This window comes from Schistocerca serialis, chromosome 6 (genome assembly GCF_023864345.2).
Source record: "Schistocerca serialis cubense isolate TAMUIC-IGC-003099 chromosome 6, iqSchSeri2.2, whole genome shotgun sequence".
NCBI classification, from domain to species: domain Eukaryota; kingdom Metazoa; phylum Arthropoda; class Insecta; order Orthoptera; family Acrididae; genus Schistocerca; species Schistocerca serialis.
The window spans coordinates 438,344,551-438,369,673 of record NC_064643.1 but is presented as its reverse complement, the minus strand read 5'-3'; the positions used below and the strand labels follow the sequence as shown (position 1 = coordinate 438,369,673).

The window sequence follows — 25,123 nt, the reverse complement described above, 5'->3', positions numbered from 1 at the left end:
TCTGTTTCTAGTAAATTAAAAACTATGTCATTAATCAACTTGATGGGCACTCTGCCATATTTCTTGAAGAAGTGAAATTCTTAAATTCATTTCATAAAAAAAGGCAATTGTGTACTTCCTGGGCCACATTCTGTGTTTTTGACTATGTCACATCTTCGAACCCCTAGTGTTTTAAAGTAGTACTGAAATATTTTTACATCAACACTTTTAGGCAGATACCAGTTTCGCTCCTACAAAATTTGATTATGAAATTTAATAGAATCAGCTGGTTTTTTACAAAAGAATGTGTGTGTGGTGGAGGTGGGAGTGGACAGGGGTTGTGTGTTTTGCACAATTATGCAGTATGTCATCCAAGCGAACCTAGATATTGTAGAGTGATTAACTTCCAAGAGCTTCCATGCCCTTCTTTTCAGCGGTGCTCTTCCCTTATAACTTGTATGCCGTTTACAGTCTGGAGGCAACCATTTTTTTCTTATAAAAATAAAGGAAGTGATACTCACGGCAGAAAAACAGTTTGACGACTCCAGTGGCAGCATCTTTGAGTTTCAAAGAACCATTTTGGATGATACAGATTCTGATTCATCTTCCAGTGTTGATTTATGTCCACATGACCAGTCTGTATCCATGTCTCATAAACAATTGGTTATGAAATGCATTGGTTGTCAGACTCTACACTTAATCACACAGCTCATCAGGGGATAGAACAGGATCCACTTGGTGTACTTGTACCTGCTGTGTTGCTCAGTTTTCAGGCTCTGCCATACAATCTTGTTACAAGGAAAACCACCAAAGCACTTTGTGTGTAGTGCAAACTTTCATTAAGGAGGGTGTGGAAAGTTATGGGTTGATATTCTGCATTTTGTTCTGTGTGAAAAGTATGCTGCAGTTGATTTGTAACAGGCACCATTTCTGACTCTCTCTTGGAAAGAAGTAATAATTATCTCTGGCTACAGTGGGCTCTGGATAACTGTATCAGATCTTCTTCACAGTGGACCGCAAAGTGTGAACAGAAAGACAAACAACAAAGAAATGGGCAATTGAAGATGTCACTACAGATAAACGAAGTCTAATGAGTAATCTGGAGAGAGAAAACCTGAGATGTAGTGAAATCCAGTGATTGATTATGACAACAAGATGATAGTGAAGCAAATACACTGCTGAGTCTGGTGCCAGTGCACAGTGAAACTTAGGGCAACTATGAGTTCTTATTGACCAGCAGAATGACATGTCATTCTGTTGTGGGCATTGCAAGCACTTGCAGATGCAACAGCTCCATCTAGTGGCTGAGGTCCAGTTCCGTATTCTCTGTTGGGCTTTCAGGGTCGTCAGGCCAGGATATGAGATTCCTCCCCCATGAAATGAGTGCTTATAGCCAGGAATGGCCTGCATGATGTTTTCGAAGGTGAACTGGTGGCACGGTTGGTGGCAAAGCACTTAAGCCCACCACTGGTGTAAGGAACCTGGCATGTCTGGAAGTATGCTAAAATGTGGCAGTGAGGACATCATTGGTTGTGGTGGCGGAGGTTGCATGGAAGGCTCCACATCTGTGCCCAACGAAATTGCCATTGGTTTTCAAGGCCACAACTTACATGGTTGAGGATGTGGGACTGGCAGTGGTGAGCTTTCTAATTCAGAGCATGCCTGAGTGGTGATGCAGTTGGTATGAATGGGGAGAGTTGGTTTTGTATGAGGACACTCCAAACCTTTCAGAGTGTCAATTGAAGTAATGCACTGTGCATGTGCTTTAACGGCTGTTGCTAACGTCCAAGTATCTTCTGCTCCATACAAGCATTCCTACACTGCAGTGCCTGGCAGACATTGCCCTGAGTGCCGGGCCTAGCATTCTGCAGGGCTTTGGGGTCAGGAGATGAAGTTCACAGTTGTCTCCCATGGAGGAACTCCAATGGACTACAGTCTTGGAAGGCAGTGGTCCTGCTCTGGTGCATTGTGAGTGATACCATTGCAGTGATGTTTCCCACTGCTTTCAACATTTGCTGCTTAAATGTCCTTACCATATGCTTGGCTTTACCATTGGAGAATGTGTGAAATGGCAGACTAAAAAGTTGTTTTATGCCTTTTCATGTATATAGTTGGTTGAAAGCTGCCACCATGAATTGGGGCCCATTATCTGACGCTGCAATTAAGGGAAGCCTTTACATTGCTTGAACCTGCACTAGCATGTTTATTGTGGCTTTTGTTGTGGTAGGCACCATGCTTACCACATACCAGTATTAAGAGTATGCATTCACATAGAGCCCAGAAATGGCCAAAGAAGTTCAAAGGAATGCAGTCTCAGTGTCAACAGGGAGTGAACCAGGGGGCAAAAAATTGACATGGTCTACCTGATACCAGGCACAAACTGAACAGTTGCACGTCATGGCTTCCATGCCCTTGTTTAGAACAAGCCAGTAAGCATGTTACCTCCTAAAGCTTTCACTTGTGATATTCTCAAGGCCTCTGACAGAGTAGTTGTAAAACTTGAGGCCACAGGGTGGCTAGGGTAATGACTCTGTATGCATCTCTCAGGTTCAAGTGGGAGAACATCATTGTTAACTGACAGACAGTCGCAGATGAAGGATCAAGTCTGAAGATCTTGAGTTTTCTTCTTTGAAATGTACGTGGGCCAATCATGGAGCACATAGCGCATGACTTGTCGCAAGATCAGATCACTTCATTTGTGTGCAGTGATTCATGAAGGTGTTACGGGAAATCTTTGGAAGGTCTGTCTCCATTCTGCATTGTTGAACCAAGATTTCCTGCTGGTCAAAGGCTGGTCTGCCTATGCAGGAAGGAGAAATAGAGCATTTGCATTTGCTTGTTGTGCAGTTGGCTTCAACTTAATGGCGTAATTGTAGGAAGTGAGGAAAAATTCCTGACATTGGAGCCATTGCACTGCCCATTGTGGAAGACTGGAGCATGGCCCAAATAGTGCTCAGTGTTTACGGTCCATAATTATAGTGAACTTAATCTCAAATAGGTAAGATGATACCTTCTTTTCCGTCTGTGAGTAGTTCCTTTGAGAGGATGTCATCATCTTTGATGCGTAAGTGTTAGGTTACGCAGTACCATAATTGTTTGTAAGTGCTAGCACTGCATCAGTGCCATATGGAGAGGCATCCATAACCAGAACACAATGGTGAAATTGGTGTAAGACAGTGTGCTAATTACCACATACGCTTCAACTGCTTGAGAGTGGCTCACAGGCAACTGTCCACATGTACCAAAAGCATTTATTCTACAATTGGTCTAACCCATTACTTCCCAGTGTTGTGCAAACATAACGCTAGGGTCTTAAATTGCAGTCATAATAAACTTATTATATAAAACTCATCGTGGGTGTATTAAAAAGCCTTTGAAAGTTCTCTGTCTGTAATTTTTGTGTTTCACAATTAGTGTAACACCCCATGAGAAACATAAGTTACTGGAAACTTCATGTTGCATGTATGCAACACTGGGAAGAAATGGATTAGTGGTTGCACAATATTGGGTGATTGTGGGAAGAGCTTTGAATAACAATTCACCTTATCCAAAAAAGCTTACAGCTCTTGTAAGTTTAGGGGGTGGAGTAGAGTGTCGAGAGCTGTGACATTGAATGGTATGTTGGATTCCTTGTTTAGCGAATGCCTGAGGTGCTTCCCTTGCTCATCAAAAATCTGGCACTTGTCGAAGCAGCACCTTAGCCACAGTAAATAGTGTGCAAAGCTTTTGCAGGTGTTACTGACATATGGTGCCCATGGCAGTGAAGTTGTTGATATAGACATTGCAGATGGCTACAGACATTGTTACTTTTGCCACAAGAATAGTTGCCAAATAGAAATAGAAGTCAGTAAGTTAACATGCACTGTGTATCTTCATTCATTGATATGAATCTAGCTTTGACACGGTAAAGGGTGAAATATGCAGCTGTAAAATTCTTTGGAAATCTACACATGGAAATAAAATGTTTTGACAGATAACAGCAATGTTTTCAAATGTAGTTTGTAGAGCTTTCTCCTCCACAACTCCTTCTCTATCATAAAGAAATTCTTAATAATTAATCATTAAAGAAAAGAAGTCTGTAAAAGGCCATCAAGCAGCCATATAATTGTTATTTTATTTTTTTATTTAAATGTTTATAGGTGTTCTATGTTTGTTCTTTTGACACCTTGTACATCATAATTTTTATCATGAATTTCATCAATGGAACAAGTAATTAATTAACTCCAGGGATCTGTGGAAGACTGCAGGAGCAGAAGAGATTCCAAAAGGCAAGCAATTATATTTATTTTAGCTGAAGGGTGTTGAAAATTGCAGTATTTTGTGACTTTCCATCCAGAGGTATTTTCAAATACATGTCGGCAAGAGTGATTTTACCAAAATATTTTCCTCCCACAAACTTTGTGAGGAGGTGTTTTGGATGTGATATAGGGTAGGTTTCTACTTATGCCTAGACATTAATTGTTGATTTAAAATCACCATAAATCACTGATAGGGGTGCGGCCCAAGTGCTTGTTTTAACTGGTTCTTCGCCCTAGCCTCATGAAGTTAACAGTGTTCATATATAACAGCTGCCTGGAGATCAGAATGGGCTATGCCTGGCAGAAACAGGGCACTGCATCTGGTCATAAGGAGATATGAGCCAGGAAATCTATGGTACAAATGTGGCACGAAGGTCATCATATTCCTGGAAAGAAACCATGTCAGAGATGGCCTGAATTTTTGCAGTGATGGAGAATTAAAGTGAATCCAGACTGAAATTGTTTCTGACTGATCGAGTATCTACAACAAACAGCTTATCAGCCGTGTGACCTTCCTGTAGGCTTTGCCGATTGTGAATTTAGCCTGGAGGGGAACTGTCACCTTATGCTACTAACATATGGAAGGGTTTGGTGTACTCTGGGGAACCTAGATGAACATACATTTGGAGGTTTACCAAGGACACAGGTCTTGGATGTCTTTGTTTTGCAGCTGTGAGGTTTAAAAATCAACTGTTAATAAAAGGATTGCCAGGAGCAACTATTGCTTGGAGTTCATCCTTGATGCACCCGGGGAACTGAATGTCATTGTCATGACAGTTTACAGCCTCTTGTTCAGAGGTATCCATCTTTCCACAATTGGTACAGTATGCTCAGTGGTCCAGATACTCTGCATATGCATGTGCTGTAAAGCAATCTGAGAATGACAGAAAACTCCACTGCCCACGCCAATGGGATATAACTGGTTGTTCGGATGTCAGTGATATGTATGACATTGATGAATCACAACACAACCGTCTTGGAGGTTGGGTAATTCACATTCCTGTGGTGTCTTGACTCTGGCTACTTGTAGTCAGGCCATGAGGCTCTCATTTTCTGCCTGTGGGATTCTGAAAGAGTGTGCAATTTTCCAAGTATCTTCGAATTACAGATTGACTAGTTTGAGTGTTGACGTATGTACTTCCGGACTAGGAGTGAAATGAACCATTATGTCTCTAATTAAAGAATCAGTCTGTAGTTTAATATTTATAAATCAACCATCCATGAGTGATATGGCTGACTAGGTATTGATGAATCCAAGTCGCATTATGGCCACATAGAACTGTTGTAATTATAGAGCAACGTGCACATATCCTTGAATGTTAGGACGACTGAAACTGTCATTAGTGGCTTGTTGAAAGGTGGTGAAGTGCTGTTTCAGACATTCCAAACATGTCACAATCGTTATATGGCGGGAACAGGGATGGGCAGCTCTCTGTCTGGAACCTGACTACCCTCGATATTGAGTGAGTACCCTGTATTTGCAACTGATCCTTCAGAAGCTGAGTTTCTTGATGCAGTATCTCATTTTACTGTTGCTGTTATCGCTATTGGAACTGATGTTGCGATTCCTCCTGCAGTAGCAGCTGTTGGTGTTCCAAAAGTTTGACAAGTTTTGTGTCCATGGTGCTCTGCTAACCTTTTACCTCGTCTCCAGTTATAGTGAATGGGATTCGACCGAATGTCAGGAACAGCTCAAAAGTAACCCACTGAGGTTGGACCGACCAGCCTAGTGCCGTCAACAGCGGCCCGCCGAGTGTGAATAGAAAAACAAACAACGAGAAAACGCGCAAGTGGAGAGGGGACCACAGATAAACAAAGTCCACAGAGTAACCTGGAGAGAGAGAACCCGGGACGAAGATCCAGCGGTGAGTAACAATAACGAGATGGACGAGGTCTGTTCAAAAAATTCCGGAATATTTGTAATTCCGAGCCAATGGTGTATTGGAGCGAAATGCGGTTGGTATTCCTGCACACGCCTGCGTTTAATGTGGAAGTGCCGGAGTATCGAGTAGAACATTGTGTCGCACAGTTTGTGAATGTAACCTTTACAGAGACACACGAAATGATGCAGGAAGCCTACGGTGACGAGTGCTTAAGCAATACTCGATTTTCGAATGGTTCACACGGTTTAAAAATGGCCGGACGAAAGTTAAAGATGACCTGCCGTCTACCAGCATCGCTCATGTGAGGTACGTCAACGGAATTGTGCGTGCCAATCGAAGACTGACTGTCCGAGAGATTGCAGGAAAATGTAACATTTGCTGCCAAATTTGCCCCACGGCTCATGAAGACCAGAGAGACCTTCGCCTCGCAATCTGAGAAGAGCTTTTGGATCGCGCAAATGAGAACGAGATGTTCCTTAAGAGAATCATAACTGGTGGTGAGACATGGGTCTACAGTCATGATTTAGAGCCCTAGGTTCAATCTTCACACAACCGAGCGAGGCGGCGCAGTAGTTAGCACACTGGACTCGCATTCGGGAGGACGACGGTTCAATCCCGTCTCAGGCCTTCCTGATTTAGGTTTTCCGTGATTTCCCTAAATCGTTTCAGGCAAATGCCGGGATGGTTCCTTTGAAAGTGCACGGCCGATTTCCTTCCCAATCCTTCCATAACCCGAGCTTGCGCTCCGTCCCTAATGACCTCGTTGTCGACGGGACGTTAAACACTAACCACCACCACCAATCTTCACAATGGGTTGGGGAAGGTTCTCCAAGACAAAAAAAAAAGCCTATCAAGTCAGGTCAAATGTCAAACCATGCTGATAGTCGTCTTTGACTTTGAAGCATTCCTAACACAGGGACAAACTGTTAATCGATGGTACTATCGTGACGTGTTACGGCCCCTGCGAGTAAATGTGAGAAGGAAACGGCCCCTTAATGCGGCGAGACAATTCATGACTCTTGCATCACGATAACGCATTCATCCCTGTTGGTGCGTGACTGTTTCACAGAAAACGAAATCAGTGTGCTGCCCCATCCTTCATACTCTCCAGACCTGTCCCCTGCGAACTTATTTTTTTTCCAAAGTTGAAAACCTCGTTCAATGGAAGGATATTTGCAACAATAGACGATCTGCCAGATAGGGATACCAAAATTCATTAAGCCAGGCCATTGCTAATACGTTACTGTATTCTCGTTCTTTTCTAGTTGCACAGTCTATAGTGACCTCGATGCGTCCCGGTAAGAAGGGGGGGGGGGGGGGGGGGGATAGTGCGTTGCATTAGGTACAGTGTGCCTCAGTTTGAAGAAAAAAACTGGCGCCCAAAAGTACTTGCTGCTAAATAAATTGTCAGTACGATAAAATTATGACTGCGTCTAAGGTGTTGTTATGAGAGTGATGAGTATTTGAAACGAATTTAACTCCGAGTGGGTGATTTGGCCAATTACATAAGATTTTTTTCCGAGATGTCATACATTCTTTCCACTCATAAAAATCAAAGTGTGTCTTTTTGGAAATAAAGAGAGCATGCAAAAAACAGTAATATGGGGTGCACAGTTTTGCACGGCATAGGAATTATAGAATTATTCACTTGCAGAAATCTCTTCTACTAGTAAAACCAATAACCTTTAGATCTTCGACTTCTTTCCATAGCGATTCCGAAATATCGTGTTTCCAGAAACAGAAATTTCACTAATCCTATGTGGCAGTTGATACAAATAGTTCCAAACTAAACATCAGTGCTCTCTCCCCCTCTCTCTCCCCCTCCCCCCTTTCTCCTTCTCCCTCTCCCCCCCCCCCCCCCCAAAAAAAAAAAAACTGCTTTGCGTAACACTACTAGAAGATTAAATTTGAACTTTCCTATTTCCTCCCAGCACTTCAAACACTTAGTTGTTTCCCGGATGAATCAGACTTTCACACTTTCTGCTAGAGGCGTAGAATTGTAACACCACTTCGACGATAGAAGAATACAACAAATCACGTGTTCCATCAGAGTACCAGGATTCTCAAGGTGTGCCGTCAGAGGAAAAGTTTGGGGACCCCTGATCAAGAGGAAATAAATATGTTTTTTCTTTGGGGTAGATTTGTACCAGATGAGACACTTATTAAGACAGGCCACTCCAAATAAATTTCGAACGAGTAAATACATCGAGACGCGTTTTTCACTAAGTTGTAGCGAACAGTGTGGCGAAGTTTCTGACTCATGCAAGTAATTTTCAGCATTTATAGCCCCCGAATTATGCACCAATTACATTCTTTCTTTTATGATAGTGAATAATTTTTTCGTGGCACGGGAAAGAGCGTATAAAAGGACTCCAAAGGGGTAACATTTGTGGAACTTGAACTAATAGTAACAAGAGAATGACGCCGCAAACTAGTGTCTAGCCGTCAGTAGAAAGGATCCCCGAAGACATCTGCCCTACTGCACCACAATTAAGCAAACACATTAACTCCGATACGGTTCATGTATTTATTGTTATGGCTTTAGTATGGAGTGATCAAAGTGTTGACCTTGAGCACTGACCCACGCTGTAAATAATTTCCGGAGAGATAATGCTGCATTTCAGATATCATCCGGACGTATCGCAGCACAGGGCCATGTTATACGGCATTTAATATCCGCGAGCGTCGTAAGTGTTGCCATTTAAACTTGTTTTGATTTTCCGCGTGGATAAAAGTGCAGAGCTTGTAAGTCTGGCGAACATGTGTTTCCCGAACGATTGACACAACTATCTCCAAGTATTTTGTGAACAAGGTCCATAATTATCTGTGCGGAATGGGAGGGGCATTCATTTTGCCACTTAATGTCCAGTGGGATTTCTTCCAATGATTCCGACAGCGTATCTATTAGGAATTGTTAATGCTTATGGTAGTTAGGGTTCCATAAATGAAAGAGGGACCAACGATGCGATTCTTGACATGTGCGGACCCTACGTTGACAGTCGAAGATCATTCTTTATTCACCTTTTTTTAACCGGCTTGGATCTTCTACTGATCAGTAGTGCATACTGCAAAGAATGATTGTCCCGTGGTTTGTAATCAGTGAGTCATCCGTAAACAAAATTTTGTATAAAAACGCCGCATCATTTTGCAGTTTCCAGAAACACCATACAGATAAAGTGTAACTGATTTTTGAAGACATTGCTGATGGAGTGAAATGCGGAAAGGCTGACATACATCTGAACGCAGAATTCAGATGTCACCGCTGTGGTTGATCCTACTGCCACTCCAGAGATTCCTCGTAGCGTTACGTGGATTTTGTTTTACAGCCGCTGAAATTTCTTCTTCGATTGCTGTTCTTTTTCATTGCCGCACCTTTATTCCTAATATCTCCACTTTCTAAATTTTTTGTATAATGTTTGCAAAGACAGATCGTGAGGGCTTGCCACTGAGCACTGATCCACGCTGTAAAGCATTTCCGGAGAGATAATGCTGCACTTCGGATATACAGAGCTTATCGCAGCGCAGGGCCATGTTATACGGCATTTAATATCCACGAGAGTCGTAGATGTCGCTCTCGCCGTAAACGAAAATCGAATCCACTTGTTATACTGCCGTTTACATTGTAAAAGTCTCGATAGCTTCACGAGCAAGTTGTCTGGTCGCTACTACAGCAGAGCGCAGACTGAGCAGCTTCAAACGCACACGTAAACACATGAACCGTCTGGAGTCACGTGTTTGCTCACATTTGGAGCATGCACTAGGACAAACGTTTGCGGCACCTCTTTCGAGAGCCTCCTCGGTATATTTACATGTTCTAGAAACATCTTTAGTGGCTTGTTGTATTTGCGTTACCCTGTATATTGAAACCATATAAGCATCACATATTAATTCATACACTTTCTCTATCTCCTTGGAGTATACCTCCGACATTAGATAGCATCAAGTTCCTGTGTACTGATAGGGGTGAAGCTTACTGCATTGTCTTTAGTATTACAACTGATTGTTTCGTGTACCGGTTAACAGAAGTTTCTGTGAGTTCGTACATACGTAACTGTGAAGTTATTCCACTGTCCATGAATCAAGCATGGTATGGATTTAACGTGCTCTCGACGTCGACGAGACCGAACACCAGCTCGGTCTCGACAAGTATTGAGGAAGGAATCGACCTTTCTGTGTGAAACAAGTAATTTGCACAAGACTAAAGATCAATTTCGGTGCGCAAAATAAATAGTTCATTTGCCGGAATTGTGAATGGATGCAGCGTCTCTCTCATCGTCATAGTTCACACAGTCGCTGAGTTCTCCGGCCATCGCAGATAAGATTTTATAGCTCTTCCAATGTTTGAAAATGCAAGTGTGCTGCAAGATACGTTCCACCTCATCCCGTGTTCCATTATCTACTTTAAAAAATTCCAAATCATTTGAAATTTTTTAAAAAAGGTTATTCCCCGTTCTTTAGACTCCGTAGCTGCTCAAAGGATGAAAACGCATTGAATGTGTAATAGTCATCTGGTTGGCCATGCTTAGTGCCCACAGCTCGCAGTTTCGAGTTAAGCCCCGTGCACGCGTCTGGATTTTAATGTTTACCAATAGTCTGCTTCCCACTGCGCGTTTTCCCACGGCGGCTATTTTTTCTTCTTTGCAGCGAAATTATCTCCTGTGGAAGATACGTTACTGTCTGTTTCAAACTAATCTTAAATTTTGTATAGATTCCTAACTGTCCGGCGACGGAATTTTTTAATTGATACATTGGAGTTTGCACTCATGCTTTTCACACAAATGCACGAAAACTAAAACTGTGATTTTTCATTTCTTGCTGTTTCTTTTAGGTCACAACCTGTCTCCAGCGATTATTGCTGCAGGATTCAATTAAAAAAAAACTAGTATGTTTTATATCAGAGTAACCTCATGTCTTAGCCAAGCATTGATCTACTCACTTCGCCAGTAATACGTATACGAAATGAGATGGCGTAGTGTTTTGAACACTGGACTGAGTTCATGCTAATTTACGCTACCGCGGTTACTTCGGACTCTAATGTGACATATTCAAGATTTTCATGGTAATGGATTAAAGTAGCAGTAAAGCGCCTTTTTACGAAAAAATGATTCAAATGGCTCCGAGCACTATGGGACTTAACATCTGAGGTCATCAGCCCCCTAGAACTTAGAACTATTTAAACCTAACTAACCTAAGGACATCACAAACATCCATGCCCGAGGCGGGATTCGAACCTGCGACCGCAGCGGTCACGCGGTTCCAGACTGAAGCGCCTAGAACCGCTCGGCCACATTGGCCGGCGCCTTTTTACACCCACCCTCAACCATGCACCCCTTATCCCACAATTTAAAACTCAATAGTGTTCAGTCTTGCCAGACTTCGGTCGACCTAGTCATGTGCAACAAATGTGTTACGCAGGCGTGACCATGTGTGTACATTTTTATAATGGTGTCATTATTGAGTGTTACAAGCGTTTTTAACTCATCCCGAATGTTGGTTTGAACACCACAGGTCTCTTTTACGAATTTGGTTCTGTTGGATGTGGTTTGTCGTGTTCGTCCAAACTATGTGCTGACGTATGCAACGAATTGTAGGGGAATATACAATTTAACGTGGTTTCCGAACCAAAGTGCAATACAACATTTTTTCACATAAACATATTATTTCCAGGGGTTAAAAAGCAACTACCACTAATAAATGCAGACTGAAATAACAACAGTGGAATTATACGCCCATATATACTCCCAAAGTGGGTCTTTTATATATATATATATATATATATATATATATATATATATATATATATATATATATATATATATATATAATGAGTCGCATATGATTGCTCTGTTAATGCTCACTAAGTGCGAATATTGTTCCAGCACACTATATTCGACTGTGCTCAATTACTTTCGAATTGTTATATCAGTGGTGACCACAAGAGAAGGATGGAAGTTAGGTTTAACGCGACTTCTGTCGACTGAACACTAGCTCATTTACAACGTGCGGACCGTGGCTATAATTAAGGAACCATCCCGGCATTCGCCTTTGGTGATTTGTGGGAATCGCAAATCGTAATAGCCAGGCAGGACTACGATAGCAACTCCTCGCCAATATGTTTACAGTATCTTAACTTGACTCTTGTCGCTAGCGCTGTCACTCTATAAGTGATACTCAGACAGTAATGTTTCACCCATTTAGTATATTTACAACTAGAAAATAGCGTACGTGGCAGATGTGAAGCGAAACATATGGAAACTGATTATGGAAGAATACAAAAGACTACAAAATTTATATATCCAAGTGAAATAATACAACCAAATGCTTTAGACAAAGAAGCTAACCTAGCAAGGACAAGGAAAGTGGAGGTGGCTTTTCGACTAACAAAAAGCGTGTGTAACAAGAAATCTGTTTCCACAAATGCAAAACTTCGGCAGTACAGTACTGTCACTAAACCAGAATGCCTTTTGCATCAGAATGCCTTTCGTTAAATACAGCCAACAATGAGGTGAAATAGAAAAGAAGCAAAGGAAAATAATCGGGAATATCATGGGACCAAAATATGGGACTTGGAAATGAAAATTATGAAGTAATAAACAAGTTTATGAAAAAATAGAGCGAATATCAGTCAGGAAGAGGAAGAGAAGAGTTGCATCCTGTTGACACCTAAAAAGACTTCATGAAAACAGGGTAATAAAAAGAATGTTTAACTTCCTTGACAGAAATTCCAAAACATCAATGAGGTGGATAAAATAAGTTAAAGCAGAACTGAGGGAGATAGAAATAATGGAGGAAGTAGCAGGAGAAAGAGAAAGGTTCACATCAAAAGCAAAGGGTTTCAAGGGCTTCTAGGAGTATACAAAGAAAAAGGAAGATGCAATGTGGACAGAAGAAAGCAGAGAAAAGCGTAGAGAAAGAATGAAAAATTACTGGAAAGAAAGAAAGGAGAAAATAAAGATCAAATAAGTTATTTCATGTGGCCCTTAGTAGGCCACGCCAATTTTTAAAAAAATAAAAAATAAATAAAAAGACCGTGTATATTCTGCCGCCATATGTCCTGAGTACTTGGGAGTTCATTTGCGTATGCTAACCATTTTCGAACCAATCCAGAATTATGAGTCCTCTAATTCCGTAAGCTGCAGAAGTTTACGCCAGAGCTCCAGATATTTCCACTTGCAAAGCATGAAGGATGGATACAGCTGGTGGAGGCCAGGAATTTGTTTTGAATTCAGTTTCCAGCAAGAGGCTAGAAACTGAGCGCGTGATCGCGCCGTACCTCAGCTTACGCTTCGTGTACTCCTTAACATTATATCATAAGCATCCATCTGTCTTATTCCACGACACAGTTGTATTTTCTCACTTTGCCTAGTTAAAACATTCTAGTCCAATGAGAAGCCAACCCTTTTCTAAAAGAAATCCATCCTGTTGTACTAAAAGAAGGAAACCCGAGAGGCCTGTTTCTTCTTTCCCTTTCTCCTCTATTTGCCATGTCAGCGATTGGCTGCCATATCAGATCACTTTATTTTCGAACAGATCTGTTATTGACATGTTCCTATTAAAACATTAACATTGTAACGTACCAAAGTGTGGAAAGAGCCACCGTAGATTTTAGCAGTGCTAGATTTATACCATGATCATGCACCTGGCTCCACGATATGTGATTTCTAGTTTAGTCGCCTAGATGCGTTGGGTCTGCTGAGGTGGACTGGAAAGTTAGAAGAATAAATTAACTCTACAAAAACTAGTGCTCGAAAGTTGTTATAAATAGGATGTGAAGGAGGGTTGAATCGGGAAAGGATTAATACAGGTTTTTATCCTCTTATTTCTTTTGTATATGGATTGAAGAAGCTACGTAAACAATTCAATAAAAATTAAAGAAATTAAGTTCAGTTATGCAAAATATCAGACTGGTTATATAGGGACAGTAGCAGATGCCGAAAAAAGGAAATAAACTAGTTGAGATTGTCATCTGATTCACTATAAAGAGAAATTTGTAAGTAAATAAGAAAGAAATTGAAATAACAGCAGTCAGAAAAAAAATATTAAAGAGATCGACATGGAGTTAGGACTGACAGCATTGAAATTAATCGAGTAGAGCGGTTCTGATACGTCGCCGATGTTACAGAAGATAATGCATAATAGTGAAAATCAAGAGAGAAATATTACTAGCAATACAGGCAATCGTGGTTATTAAAACTGATGTTTCAAGTAAATGCATCAGTGTAGGAATACAGAAATCCTTCGCATAGGCCTAATTGTTTGTACGGAGTGCACCTCCGTATAAATATGAATGCTGGTGACTGGGAACACAGTTTAAGACCCGATTGGAGGGAACAGAAATATTGATATAGTGGAAGATGAGCGAACCAAGGTGAAGGGAAAGAAAAACAAATGTAGAAGCACTACGATAAGTGACGGAGGACAGGAGCCTGATAAAAGAAATGACAAGGAGTCTGAATCCGATGGGACTTATCTTTAAACGCATCGCCTTTGGGGTAAATACAACAGAAAGGAAGGTGTTACGCAGAACACTTGAAGTATGCCTGAGAAGCCTGAAGAGCGATACAAAAGATAAGGGGAGATCAAAGGAGCAGTGGATGATAACATAGAACGGTTGCTTCGACGAGGTATAGGTGTAGAAAATGAGTTAATTAGAAGAGGAGATAACGTCCGGAGAAACGGGAAATATTGAAAGTAGTAGTGGTAGACCTGACGAGTTAACAGGAAGGTGAGAGTGGCATATCTCTGTGTGTAACTCCTTGCCCCATTTTAGTTGACGAGGAACAGTGGTCGATTAACAGTGTGCATTTGCCGTAAAGGCATTTTACAAGAATGTTATGTCTGACGTTGCTCTATGGGAAATCCTACATCATTGCGATGTAGGACGTCATGGTCGCGTTCCATATCGCCATGCCATCTGGATAAGGGTTAAAAATTTCGATGAGACGGATTCAGCTCTGAAAAAGGTTACACCAGGAGGACAATGCACTCAACCAATACGAGAAAACACTGAAGAACTTCGGGCTTCATTCAGAAGGACTCCACGGCGATCGGTAACGTAACACACGGCAACGTTAAACAGAACTGCGTCGAATTCTTCACACTAATTTAAAGTTTCACCCTTATAACATTCAACCTGCGCGGGAACTGAAACCATCAGACCACATTGCGCGACAACAGTTTTTTTTTTTTTTTTTTTGCAGTTGTTTCATGTCGCATGAGGTCCCATTTCCATATTAGTGGGTTTGTAAACAACCAGAATTTTAGATACTGGACACCTAAAAAGCCTTATCTATTGCACGAATGACCGTTAACAGCGTGTTACTGTTGGGTGTGGCGCATGAATGGGAGGTGTGGTGCGGCCTTACTTTGTTGAGGAGAGATAGTAATGTCAGAACAATATGAGGATATGGCCGAAGCTTTTGTAGCAGAACAGTTTCATAACTTTCCCAATGTTCATAATCCTTAGTTTCTGCAAGATGGAGCCACGCCTCATATTGCCATTGCATCAGTGGCAGCCAGTCGACATCATTTTGGTAACTAGATAATTTTACTCTCTGGAGACATTCGTTGGTCACCAAGATAGTCAGACTTGTCGGTGTGCTTTTTTGTTGTGGAGCTACCTCACTCAACGGCTATTGCTGAGTTGAAAACAAGGATTCGAGGAGAACGCTGCAGTTCCGTGGAAGTCTTTCAAAGCGCCATGCAAAATCTCAATCGTCTCATCTGGAATGCAAATGTTTGAATGATCATCATCTAACCGATCTTACGTTTAGGAAATAATTTTTTGTTGTTTTTCGATAGTTAATGGTTGTAATTTATTGTTTGCCATCAACAATATAAATTGCAAATTCGTTTCCTTTTCTTTTGTGGAAGTTATTTAGAGTTTTCCTGTTTCCTTGTTCCACCATGTGTTTGAAGCAAGAAGTTGGATGAAGTGAGAAAATTTCGAAATACACTGTCGTAAATGGAAATTGTAACTCCGTGGACACGTTGACGGAACGCTGCCAAACTGGTGCTCAGATACTACCATATCTGATGGATGTTATGGTTAAAATTTCTTCCTCATGGAAACTAATTTTCAGTGCAGAAAGAAGCAATTCCTAAAGGCGAAGAGTGGTGTGAGCTCACGGTGACTACTGGTACCTCTGACGTTAGAGCAGGGTGGAGATCGCAACCTAGAGGATGTGCACGTGCAGCTTATCACCGTCTTTCGGATTTTGAGAAGGGCTGAACCATTGGCATGAGAGGCAAGGGGAGCATCGTATCGACCAAAGGCACAGGCAGTTAGTTGGCTGTAGTGCAGTGAATGCCGTACAAGTGGTGACGAGGCGGGCTCAGGACTACAACGTGGAGAGAAAAGTAGTCACAGGTCCGTCAAGAAGGACTACATCGCGAGAAACCCGCAGGACTGTTCAACTGGCTCTGACGAATAGACGGGTGCCAGCAGCTGAACTCTGATTTTAAATTTCGACGTGTTCTGGCTATAAAGACTTAAGTGGTTTATCGCCTGAGTCAACAGGGGCAGTTTATGGCATTCTGTACTGCTCACCAAAGAGACTTGCTTATGTTTGTGGCGGTTAGGTGGAGTCCAACGTGTCCGCAGACGATCTGGTGAGAAGCCATAGGAAGCAGCAATTATCGGGATACGTATGTGGTTCTCTAACACCTGTGACCACGGTTGTGGCGAGCCTTTGGATATGACAAGGGAACTGATTTGGCAATTGTTGAAGAGAGGCTGAATATTCGCCTGTATATGACAAGAATGCTAAACCCTGTAGTCATACTCTTCCTGACCAGAGCACCAAGTGGCAAAATCCAGTAGGATAATACAAAACTCCAAACTGCAGTTCATACAGCAAAGACCTTGAGGAATGTAAGGAATGTACGCATCCGTAACTCATCTGTCCCGTCCCCTGATTTTTCATCCATAGAGCATTCATGGGTGCCATTGAAAACCGTGCATTATCGTACCAACCTCTAGCCAAAAATCCTCATGAACTGACACCCATGTTTCAGCCATGCGAAGAAATTTCTCAAGATGACATTCGGAGCTTATTTGCTTGCATTCCTCGACGATTATAAGAATATATGCATGCCTGTGAGGGTCACACCTAATACTGGTGTTGATGATGGACATCAGTTGCAAGTGGAATGAAAGCTTAGTCATTTAATATCCGTTATGTGGTGAACATGTTCAGTAATTTTGATAAACATCGGACTGTGGTCCTTCATGGCGCGTAATACTTCCCACTCCGTCAGTATATAACGAATGAATGGCAAGAACTCTGAGAAGGGATTTCAAATTGATTCCGTATTTCTAGTTTTACAAAAGGCTTTTGATACCGTACCTCACAAGCGGCTTGTAATCAAATTGCGTGCTTATGGAATATCGTCTCAGTTATGCGACTGGATTCGTAATTTCGTGTCAGAGCGGTCACATTTGGTAGTAATTGACGGAAAGTCATCGAGTAAAACAGAAGTGGTTTTTGGCGTTCCCCAAGGGAGTGTTAAAGGCCCTATATATATAAACGATTTAGGAGACAACCTGAGCAGCCTTCTTGGGTTGTTTGCAGATTATGCTGTCGTTAATCGACTAGTAAAGTCATGAGAATATCAAAACAAATTTCAAAACGATTTAGAACAAATATCCGTATTGTGCGAAAATTTTCAGTTGACGCTAAATAATGAAAAGCGTGTGGTCATCCACATGAGTTCTAAAAGCATCCGTTAAACTTCGGTTACACGATAAATCAATCAAATCCGTAGGCCGAAAATTCAGTTAAATACCTAAGAATTACTATTGCGACCTATTTAATTTGTAAAGAACACATAGAAAATGTTGTGGGGAAGGTGAACCAAAGGCTGCGTTTTATTGGCAGAAGACTTCGAAGATGCAACAGATCCACTAGACTGTCTACACTACGCTTGTCCGTCTTCTCTTGGAGTACTGCTACGCAGTGTGGGATCCTTACCAGACAGGATTAACGGAGTACATCGAGAAAATTCAAAGAAGAGCAGCACGTTTTCTACCATCGAGAACTAGGGGAGAGAGTGTCACTGACATGATACAGGATTTGGGGTGGACTTCTTTAAAACAAAGGCGTTTTTCGTTGCGGCGGGATCATCTCACGAAATTTCAGTCACCAACTTTCTGAAAATATTTTGTTGACGTCGACCTACACAGGGAGAAACAATCGTCATAATAAAATAAGGGAAATCACACATAAGTATTCTTTTTTCCGTGGGCTCTTCAAGAGTGGAATAACTGAGAATTATTGTGAAGGTGATTCCATGAACCCTGTGCCAGGCACTTGAGCATGACTTGCAGAGTAGCCATGTAGATGTAGATGTCAGCAGATTGTGGGGAATAGGGAAATAAAAATCTGTTCATATTGACATTCGTGTTTCTTCTGCGTCGTGAACGTGGAGACGCCAACTAGCAGTGGAGAAAATGAAAGAGCGTGACCCTTAGCGAGCCAATTGGCTTTGCATCCGAGGACTACACTCATTTCTTGGTTCGTCCTAACAGTAAACAACCACTTCTGGACTTCGTTATCCGCGAAAATCTTCCGCGAGGTTGTTGTCTTAGCTCCTGTGGCGGGGGATCCCGCTCTCGACCGAGATGCTGTCCCGCACTCAGGTCGCGTCGCGTCGCTACGCGGAACTCTGACCGGAGGCGTGTCGCTGACGCGCGCCGTGACGTTTCGCAGCGGCTGTTTGTGTGGGTCGGCACGAGCCGCAAGGACGCAATTCCAACAAGGATCGCGCCACGTCAGAAAGCGTAGCGTGGCACTGGCTTGAGCGGGCACGTCCAGCAACCCAGTACAGGCGCGGCCCGCACCAGAGCAACACTTGCTGTTACGTCAGCGAGTCGCCGGTGATCTCGGCGAGCGGCTATGGCAGGCGTGAGTACGGCGTCTCACTTGCGATGTTTCCTAAGTACTCGCTGTAGTGGCTCAAGTGAGATCGACATTTACATCAGAGAATTTGTCCCCCCGCCGCCACCCTCCCTTGAACCACTTTCTGAATCTCGGTGAACACGCCCATTGGAAGGTCGCAAGCCAATCCGAAGGCTTGTGCAGTGTACCAAGCACGAACGGGAAAGTCGTTAGACTGGTTGGATATTGCCTTGACAACGATCTCGTGTGGTACCGGGCATGGGCTAATTCAAGCGCAATGATTCATTTAGTGCTTAAGAGGACTCGGACTGAATACTCGTGGGTTCGTACGCACGTAACATAACAAGAATATGCGTTGTAACTCGTTCAGAATAAGCAATTGCGAGGATACCGATTAAAGCCGCGAAGATCATCTTGAGCTTTCTTTTAAAGTAGTTTGTTGTGTTTATATAGACTAAATGTGGGTCAGCGTGTAAACTAGCATTTATCAAAAGCAACGACAGCTTTTATTTATGACTTCTTCCAAAATAAGGAAACTGTCGGAGGAAAAACTGCATCTTTGCCGTTTTTCCTCGACCGATGCTGGTACTTCTGTGACCATTTCGTTTTTTCTTCACCGAGAAAGGCGCTCTCTTCTTTGGGAAAAGCAGGGTTGATATTTCCGTCCGACCATCTTGATGTTGACTTTTCGCCGTTTTTCACCATTACCCGTGTATATATTTCCGTTATAATAAACGACAATGTGCGATTCCCAGCCACGACGTATTACATTTAAGCTTATTTTGCCTCTCCAAAGACCTCGATGTGATCTTAAACGCTAGACCTTTTTCTTCCTGTCTTTTAGTTCTCCCCAGCCCCCATACAACTTACGATTCATTTCATACGATAGAGATTTTGGTTTTGAAAGCTGCTGAAATAATAGTGTACTCTTATTTGCAAGTTTCTGCTTGCGTCTACAGTGTTTCTTTACATAATTCCACCATAATCGAAGTATGGATTTTCATTTAGTATACCAGCCCACACTTGCAGATAGAGTAACGAATTACTTTTCTCGTTGGCTTACGTGGCCTCTTACTACCCCAAGCCCGTGTCTCCTTAAAACGAGGCCGATAACAAAAGCTTTAGTTTGGGAAACAGCCAGTCGTAGTGTGACAATCATTTCTTTTTCTGCGAAGTGTATCTACTAACTTCACCACGTTCAAGGGTTACAAAGTAGTCACCTTTCCTCTTAATAATGTGTAATACTTTCATGAGATGTGATAAGAGTTACGATTCGCTGTAACGAAACCTGCACAAGCTTCTGATTGTAGAAGACATCATCACTATCAAACCATTCCTACCGCGAGATCCTGTGCAGCTGACCAGGTTATGTGTTTATCTTCTCTGGCGTTTGGCGCAATTTTCCAGGCTGTCCCAGAGATTTTGCAGTTTGGTCAGATTTTGGGGGCTTGTGAGCCCGTCAAGATGTGTGGGTGCACCGAGACATTACTCATGCCATGCAGTCTTAGACTTAGCCAGACTGATGCGAATGTCATATTGGGAGATAGGTCTTCTTTTAGAGTGTACGGAAACGGCAAAATCTGGTAGTCCAACAACTTGTAGCCGTTCTGAAAATCACATGAAACCTCAACCTAATGTCCAGCTTCCTCATAGTTTAAATATCCTCAGAACATCACTTAGCTACAACCAGATTTTTCTAGAACTTACTCCCAAACCTCTTGATATCCTTGCTATCGTTTATGATCGACGTGACAATATACTCGTAATTTACATACTACTGACCAGACATACGCTCTTCTTAATGCAACACTTTTTTTCTGGAAGCAGGTCGGTTTTATTCCGAATTCCAATACACTATATTGTTCCCCGGTCATTTAGTTACAAAACCATATTTTTTAACATAATCCCCGTTCAACGCGACGGCCGTCATCTTTCTGGAAGGGCGTGTTTGCTCGCATGGTACCACTCTACTGGTCGAAGTCGGAGCCAACGTCTTACTGCACCAATAACTTCCCTATCATCCACGTACTGTTTCCCGCGGAGAGCATCCTGCATTGGGCCAGATGGAAGTCAGAAGGTGAGAGATCCGGCTGTAGAGTGGATGAATAAGAGCAGTCCAGGGTGATTTCCCTAAATCGCTTCAGGCAAGTGACGGGATGGTTCCTTTCAAAGGGCATGGCCGACTTCCTTCCCCATCCTTTCCTAATCGGATGGGAGACCTCGCTGTTTGGTCCCCTCCCCCAAATCAACCAACCAACAGTCCAGGTTTTTCGCGGCCTTGTTGCGATGATGGCAGATGCCTCGTCCTACGACTCACCGTACTTTTACTCACTGTCAGGTCGCCTTAGACATTCTGCAAGCGCCTATGAATATCCTCAATACTCTTTTTTTTTCGCCAAAAGAGCTATAGACGCCATTTTGAAGGTTGCGTATATCGCTGCCACGTATCGGAACCAGGCAACTATAGGGACTGAAGCAGGAATGTTCTACGATGTTCCATAACAAATCCCACATTTTTTCAACCGAAATTGGCCGAGAAAAAAATTGTTTCATTACTTAATGAAAGCCTTTCGTACTGATGTATATTTTGCAGTGCCTGTGTTTTTACGATATACTCTGCAATGTTCTTCATACATGCATGCGGCTAAAGCGACCACTCGCTTAAAGCGGGAAATCCGGGTTCGAGTCCTGGACCAGCATAGATATTCATTGTCACAAACACATTGTGCAGCTGGACTCTGATCATATTCGCAGTAGCGAATACGTTTCTTGTACTTTTTAATACTCTGCACGAATCAGTTTTGTGCGTCTTCAGCCAATGCAATTGGCCGCTTTTCAGTGGTTAGTAGTGGGCAACTCTGCTCCAAATATCCTTGTGATGGGCTGCAGCAAACCCTGCCTCGTACGGAATGAATTGTTACTCACGAGCCGTCGCGACGTTCACCGACGGCCTTGTTTTGTCGTGATGACCTTCCGGTCGCCATTTTGATTTGAATGTAATATGCAAAAGTATGTTCAATATCGGAGGTAAACCTGGACTGTACATTGAAATGAATCTACAGAATACAGCACTTCGTCGCCTGCATGGACGTTTGTACCGCTTCGTCTCATTGTTAATACGGCTCGTATCACACACGAAGAACGAGACATGCGTTTCCCTGCGCCACCCTTGATTTGTGGGTAGTAGTTTACACTCACCACAAATCGTGCCACCTCGTTACATACGATGTACAGTTTTAGTCGTGTATTTCCGCAACTATATAAATGTATATAGGGAAACCGACGATGACAGTATTTTAGGAATTAAAGGTCTACTGCTGGCTTATTACACTCCTATACGGTAACGCCCGCTCGGTGAACAATCCAGTTGATTCATTGCATTACCTTCACCACCTTGTCATCCGAAGAAAACGTGGATTCATGTAAGTAATCCTTCATCGGACAAAAAAAAAATGTTAAAAATACTTGGAGTTAGGTAAGTGTTCCAGCATCTGGATTGTTCTCCCAGCGGGAGTTAACGTATAGCAAATTCGGACCTTCTGAAAATTTCCATCTCCTCTTGGATTTTATTTTGGGCTACAGATCTCGCAGTAGCTCACAGTAGCTGCAACTGTTCGCTGTTTGCCTTGTAGGAGCTTAATGAGTCAGCAGTGTACCTTTCATTCCCAAAACACGACAGTGTTACTCTGTAGTTTGTAGTGACGTACTCAAGTCTGATCAACGGTTACTATACGACAGAGAAAGGCTTCTTCTTCCTGTTCAAAATACACTACGTGATCAAAAGTATCCGAACGCCCCCAAAAACATATGTTTTTCGTATTAGGTGCAGTGTACTGCTACCTACTGCCAAGCATTCCATATCAGCGACCTCAGTAGTCATTTGACATCGTGAGAGAGCAGAGTGGAGCGCTCCGCGGAACATACGGACTTCGAACGTGGTCAGGTGATTGGGTGTCACTTGTATCATACGTCTGTACGCGAGATTTCCACACTCCTAAACATCCCTAGGTCCACTGTTTCTGATGTGACAGAGCATTGGAAACGTGAAGGGACACGTACAGCACAAAAGCGTACAGGCCGACCTCGTCTGGTGACTGACAGAGAGCGCCGACAGTTGAAGATGTTCGTAATGTGTAATAGGCAGACATCTACCCACACCATCACACAAGACTTCCAAACTGCATCAGGATTCTATGCAATTACTACGACAGTGAGGCGGAAGGTGAGAAAACTTGGACTTCATGGTGGAGCGGCTGCTCATAAGCCATAAGCTTAGCTCATAAGCCAAACGACGCCTCGCGTGGTGTAAGGAGCGTAACTATTGGAGGATTGAACAGTGGAAAAACGTTGTGTGGAGTGAGGAATCACGGTACACAATGTGGCGATCCGATGGCAGGGAATGGGTATGGCGAATGCACGGTGAACGTCATCTGCCAGCGTGTGTAGTGCCAACTGTAAAATTCGGAGGCAATTTTGTTATGGCGTGGTCGTGTTTTTCATGGAGGGCACTTGTGCCCCTTGTTGTTTTGCGTGGTACTATCACAGCACAGGCCTGAATTGATGTTTGAAACACTTTCTTGTTTCCCTCTGATGAAGAGCATTTCGGGGATGGCGATTGCATCTTTCAACACGATCGAGCACCTGTTCACGGACTGTGGCGGAGTGGTTACATGACAATAACATCCCTGTAATGGGCTGGCCTGCACAGAGTGCTGACCAGAATCCTGTAGAGCACCTTTGGCATGTTTTGGAACGCCTACTTCGTGCCAGGCCTCACCGACCGACATCGATACCTCTCCCCACTGCAGCACTCCGTGAATAATGAGCTGCCATTCCCTAAGAAACCTTCCAGCACCTGACTGAATGTATGCCTGCGAGAGTGGAAGCTGTCATCAAGAGTAAGGGTGGGCCAACACCATACTAAATTCCAGCATTACCGATGGAGGTAATCATTTTCAGCCAGGTGTCCGGATACTTTTGATCACACAGTGTACCTTAAATGTGATTTCGACAAATTCAGACGTGCTTGTTTGTCAGTTGAGGGTCCACAAGCGAGGTACATGGCGTATTCGAAAAGTGAGAGCTATTGGACATTAGAAAATATATTCCGAAGAAGCTTTTATTCGTATTTTAATTTACTGAAGACTCCTTAAATTCCTCATGCAATTACAGTTCGCCGCGCGGTGTAGCCGCGCGGTCGTAGGCGCCTTGTCACGGTCCGCGCGGCTCCCCCCGTCAGAGGTTCGAGTCCTCCCTCGGGCATGGGTGTGTGTGTTGTCGTTAGCGTAAGTTAGTCTAAGTTAGATTAAGTATTGGGTAAGCTTAGGGACCAATGACCTCAGCAGTTTTGTCCCATAAGACCTTAACCACAAATTTCCAAAAATTAATTACAGTTCACTTCTAAGCACTTTTGATAACATTATTCTAGCTTCTTCAACAGCTCTGCACAAAAATTCTTCGTTTGCAAAGTGAACCGGCTGAAACTGGCGGTCTCGAGTTCCTCAAATCACTGTACACCACGTTGTTATTTCCAGTTCGAGAAGAGATAACAGGTTGAGACTGTAGGATGGTTGGCCGGAAATTCCTAATGGAAATGCTGAATCTTATCTTGGTTCCGGAGTTGTGTGTGATTGCTAACTCTAATGACCTCATTTCGACGGGTCGCTAAATCCTAATCTTCCTTCCTTCCTTCGTGTGCGATCTCGCATAGTTGTGGTGGAAGATTGCCTGTAGCCAGACAATTTGCGTTATGTGATCTTTTCCGTAACAGTCGTGTAAATAGGAAATTCATCAGCCAGAGTACCAATTATCTATCGGATAGCAGTTTGTTGAATCGGTCTGGAAAACAGGCCCACCACTCCACTCTTCATCATACTCAAGTGTTACGGCCACCATTTTCTAGCATTTCCTCTACTTATTTCTGTAGAGCAGCTGCAGATCTATTTGTACACAGCCGACGAATTACAGCACGCCCATAGTAACTGGCGGAAGAAAATATTTAAATATTTTCGAAACAATTATTGTTTGCTTCCTTTCATAATCAGGCAAATACTGAATCAAAGCA

The 25,123-nt window shown here is 42.8% G+C and overlaps 1 protein-coding gene across 2 annotated transcripts in view; it reads left to right on the top strand.

The window, feature by feature from the left end:
• The window catches only part of LOC126483675 (SUN domain-containing ossification factor), a 254,712-nt gene that overhangs the window by 31,451 nt on the left and 198,138 nt on the right, over positions 1-25,123 (top strand). Inside the window, exon 1 of one of the 2 annotated variants that reach the window (XM_050106754.1) lies at positions 18,959-19,065. The exons of the other annotated variant lie outside the window; for it this stretch is intronic. The gene's annotated coding sequence lies outside the window, so the exon portion shown is untranslated. Of the gene's footprint in view, positions 1-18,958; positions 19,066-25,123 lie in introns of those variants that run through there. 2 annotated transcript variants of the gene reach the window in all.